The sequence below is a fragment of the Canis lupus genome, chromosome X, assembly GCF_048164855.1.
Source record: "Canis lupus baileyi chromosome X, mCanLup2.hap1, whole genome shotgun sequence".
In the NCBI taxonomy this organism is placed as follows: Eukaryota; Metazoa; Chordata; class Mammalia; order Carnivora; family Canidae; genus Canis; species Canis lupus.
The window spans coordinates 16,005,895-16,010,968 of NC_132876.1; the positions used below are offsets into that span (position 1 = coordinate 16,005,895).

At 38.4% G+C, this 5,074-nt stretch overlaps 1 pseudogene; it reads left to right on the forward strand.

Annotated features, from left to right (window-relative positions):
- Nucleotides 1–285: 285 nt before the first annotated feature.
- LOC140628407 (uncharacterized protein KIAA1143 homolog pseudogene) lies at nt 286–848 on the forward strand (annotated as a pseudogene).
- The last annotated feature ends 4,226 nt before the right edge of the window (nt 849–5,074 follow it).

A 5,074-nucleotide genomic window follows, 5' to 3' on the forward strand; every position in this document is an offset into this window, starting at 1 on the left:
AGGATGTGGAGAAAGGGGGGCCCTCTTGCACTGTTGGTGGGAATGTGAACTGGTGCAGTCACTCTGGAAAACTGTGTGGAGATGCCTCAAAGAGTTAAAAATAGAGCTACCCTACAACAATTGCACTGCTGGGGATTTACCCCCAAAGATACAGATACAGTGAAACGCCGGGACACCTGCACCCCAATGTTTATAGCAGCAATGTTCACTATAGCCAAACTGTGGAAGGAGCCTTGGTGTCCATGGAAAGATGAATGGATAAAGAAGATGTTGTATATGTATACAATGGAATATTACTCAGCTAGGAGCAAGAGGAACCAGGTTTCATACGTGGGGCCAGCTGAGCCGGCGTTCCTCTCCTGCTTCAAGGAATGTGTCGGCTTCAGGGAAGGGCCCACCGTGGAAACCAAGAGAACCCAGCTTCAGCTCCCAGATGATGATGGTGATCACAGTGACAAAGAAGATGAACAGCAGCCCCAAGTGGTGGTTTTAAAAAAGGGAGACCTGTCAGTTGAAGAAGTCATGAAAATTAAAGCAGAAATAAAAGCTGCGAAAGCAGATGAAGAACCAGCTGCTGTTGATGGAAGAATCATTTATCAGAAACCAGTCAAGCGTTCATCAGATGAAAAATACTCAGGTTTAACAGCAACTTGAAAAAAGAGGAAGGCAAAAGAAGATGAAATAAATAATCAGGACTCGGTTAAAAAGAACTCACAAAAGCAAATAAAAAACAGTTCCCTCCTTTCTTTTGACAATGAAGATGAACCTGCATAAGTAAATATTTTGGACTTAGTCTTCAAGAGCTTATGGGGTGTTTTTTAAAGTGACTTTTTTTTTTCTATTTAAAGATAATACAGGCTCATTATAGAAAGTTCAGAGAATTCAGAAAAAATTTAGTATGATAAAAATTTTGTCTATCAATACTTCTTTGACGTGATTCTAACTCTATAGATAATAGCTACTACTAACATTTTGGAACTCCCACACGTGGGGTATGTATGTATATAAATTATATTTTTTAAACAAAATTAAGATTATATTGTATATGCTTTCTGTCCTGCTTCTCACATGACATTATAGTGTGAGCATTTTTCCAGATCAGTAATTTAGAAACTTAGCATAATTGCTACAGAGGATTTTGTCATTATACAGAGCACCTATTGAATCTTCCACATTAGCAGAAGCTCACTTTGAATGAGGATGATAATGTGCCTAGTTAAGAATAGTTCCCCAGCTAAAGGTAGCCATATAACAGCTCCAGCAATTTTAGAGATAAAAGTGGAACTTGTACAAGTGAGGATCTAATACAAATGATCTTGATAGAAATAAGGATCTAATGTATAACATGGTGACTGTAGTTGATAACAAAAAGAGATACAAATAGAAGTCTGCTTAACAAAGCTACCAGGTGTTTGATATAAGAAAGCAGGTCTGGCAAGCATGAACCTTTGTCTTTGCTACATCCTGCTACATCCAAGAGCACATACATGAAACTTAGGAGTACTGGTGCCATTTTTTGCCCTAAGGAATGCAGACCCTTTTTCTGGGTGGTACAGTGGATAAACTCAAGGCACTTGGATCCTGATAGCATGCCTCAAGAAGCTACTGCACCAGCTACGGATTCTGGACTTGATACATGAGAAGAATAAACCAAAAGTTGATGGTCAGTGGTACCACTTGCTGACACTTGAAAATTCAATATATCTTGCCCTCCTTTTCCCTTAGGAGGCCCTCTTTAGTGCTGTGCTCCTCGAATTTATTAGCCTTAAAAATAAAAGTCAGTTATTTTACCAGCAACATGGGTTTGAGAATAATAGACAGTTGCAATTCAGGATACACAAGCTACTACAAAACCATAGGCAAGTCAGGAGAACAAGGAGGGGATTGCTCTTTTACAGAGGAAAGAGGGAATTTGGAGGAGTTGTGATAAAATGTCCATTGGAGTATACTGGGAGCTCGAAGTGGAATGCTTTTTCATTGGCTGAGTTGTGACAGTCTCATTGGCTAGGCTGTTGCCAGGCAAGGAGAAAACCTCCCTTCTTCTTGCTGGGGGTTAGTAAAGTAGGCTTCTTGTTAGGAATGCAAGGTATGGCTCTGTCGTTTCTGCAAAGGGCTGTAAGGTGTGATATATGTGAGCTCCCCTCTCTGGCTTCCCAACTCCATTTTTAAGTGACATTTTCTTTATTCCATTTCACAAATTTCCAAACAAGTACAGCCACATGCTAATCAACATGCATATGGTTTCCTCTATTTCCACCCCTCTTTATAATTCTATAACTTCTCCTCACTGACCCCCTGTCCAACACGCAAAAGTCCTGCAACATGAGTTTTTATTCAGTTAGTATCACCAAGACATCCTTTTTCATGGAAAGAGAGGTCTAGAGCTTGAAGTGAAATAAGGTCCAATAGCAAGAGGTGTCAAGATCAAAAAAAGCTCTTCAGGGTACCCAGCAGTATACTTCACAAGATCTGCTCAAATCCCAATAATTTCCTTTTTTTCTCTGACTCAATCTGAATTTTCTCAAGAATAAACTGGTATTAAATTGTATTCTTTTTAAATCTGGACATAGTTTAAATAAATTTCTGTAAATTAAGCATGAAATAATAGCCCAATTTCAAGAATGTTTTTAAAAAATAAAACCAGGGGACATCTGGGTGGCTCAGTGGTTGAGCATCTACTTTGGGCTCAGGTCGTGATCCTGGGGTCCTGGGATTGAGTCCCACATTGGGCTCCCCATAGGAAGCCTGCTTCTCCCTCTGCCTATGTCTCTGCCTCTCTCTGTGTGTGTCTCTCATGAATAAATAAAATCTTTAAAAATAATAAAAAGTAAAAATGTGGGACGTCTGGGTGGCTCAGTGGTTGAGCATCTGCCTTTGACTCAGGTCATGATCCCGGGGTCCTGGGATCGAGTCCTACATCGGGCTCCCCGGAGAGAGCCTACTTTTCCCTCTACCTATGTCTCTGCCTCTCTGTGTATCTCTCATGAATAAATAAATAAATCTTTAAAAAATAAAAAAAATAAAAATAATGTTTTTTTGAAAATACATTAAGAACCAAAAACTAATGCTGAACTTTGCTTGTTTTCAGTAGCCAGATTTTTATAATTTCTGGAACATCTATAACTCAAAACCAATTAATGGAAGTTATTTATTATATATAACTCATTTTATTCTCAAGATAACCTTAGCAATAAAAAATTTTAAAAAAGAAGAAAAAAAAGGAATATTACTCAGCTATTAGAAAGGACAAATACCCACCATTTGCTTCAATGTGGATGGACCTGGAGGGTATCATGCTGAGTGAAGTAAGTCAATCAGAGAAGGACAAACATTATATGGTCCATATAATGGTCTCATTCATTTGGGGAATATAAAAAAATAGTGAAAGGGAATAAAGGGGAAAGGAGAGAAAATGAGTGGGAAATATCAGTGAGGGTGACAGAACATTAGAGACTTCTAACTCTGGGAAAAGAACAAGGGTTTGAAGAGGAGATGGGCGGGTGGATGGGGTGACTGGGTGATGGGCATTGAGGTGGGTCTTTGATGGGATGAGCACTGGGTGTTATACTACATGTTGGCAAATCAAACTCCATTACAAAAAAGTAAAAAGGAAGAAGGAATAAAGTGGCAGCACTCTGCTGGAGGAGGCATATGCTTTTCCTGTCAAATGCCCGTAAGACATATTTTTTTTCAAATGTCAAAGGTCATCTTTTTAAAAGATTCTTCTGGCCTATGCTGAAAATGAAATCTAGGGAAGCAAGTGTGGATACAGGGAGAAAAATTTAAAGATATCATTAAGTGGAAGGGAGTTGCTCACTGACTTAAGAAAGTTGCTGGAAAAATACAACTCCTTTCACCACGCAAGGATATACAGCAAGGTGTATTTTCTCAGTTGTGGGCCTAACATTTCAGTGGTTTAATAGGAGTGTTTTGTTATACCAGCAATTGATGAACCTTGAAAAGTGATATTTGGGGATGCTGCTATTAACTTGCATCATTCTGAGAAATTTCAGAAGGTCATTCTAGCATATTCCTTTATAAAAATAACCTTGTTAACTCTAGTCACTTGCCCACACCTCCTGTTAAATACTGCAATGCTGTTCATCCTCAGAAAGTTTCTTGTTTGATTCTACTGAGAAAATACCCACGTGTGAATTAGGCTATCCTATATTTCCTTCCCCTGTGATCTGCTAGAGTCAGGGTCAGAGTCTATGTCTTTCAAGCATGTGCTTTCTACCTATCTATTATTTTCCAGTGCACTGGTTTATAAATGGTGGCCAGGAACCTAAGGATTTAGAGAATTGCTTCAGGAATTCTGTAGACATTTGACTCCAAGGCTTTCTGTGTGTGTGTGTGTGTGTGTGTACACATATACATATATGTGGAAACCAATATAAAATTATATTAAAATTTGTAGTAACTGTAATCTAGGCAATCAGATGTTGTCTCTGCCAAGTTTTAACATTTTGGCTCTCACTTTTGCTTTAGCTGGGGCTACCAGGTTGACTCGTTCTGTATATTTCTTAAGATAAAGCCTGTTCTGCCATCTTTGTTTTTGTTTTGTTTTTAATTGAAAAATATTCAACCTAGAGCAACCTGTGAATTTAAGGTGTACAACATGTTAATTTGATACATTTAAGTATTGTAATATAATTGCCACTGTATAAATAATTAGCAGCTCTGTCATGTTACATAATTATCATTTCTTTTCAGTGGTTAGAATAATGAAGTTCCAGTTTCTTAGCAGGTTTGATGATTATAATACAATATCGTTGCCTATATTCACTATGCTATGCATTAGATCTCTGGGTTTTATTTCCTACTCGTTGCAAGTTTATACCCTTAAACACCATCTATCCTATCCCTGTACCCCCACCTCCTGGTAACTATCATTTTACTCTCTTCCAATGAGCTTGGCGTTTTTAGATTCCATTCACCATCTTTGTTGATTGAAGCATATCTTCATATTGCAAGGCAAGCTATGATATTACTTGGCGCAGGCTACCGTAACAAAATGCCATAGACTAGGGGGTGCTTAAGCAACAAAAATTCATTTCTCACAGTTCTAGAGTCT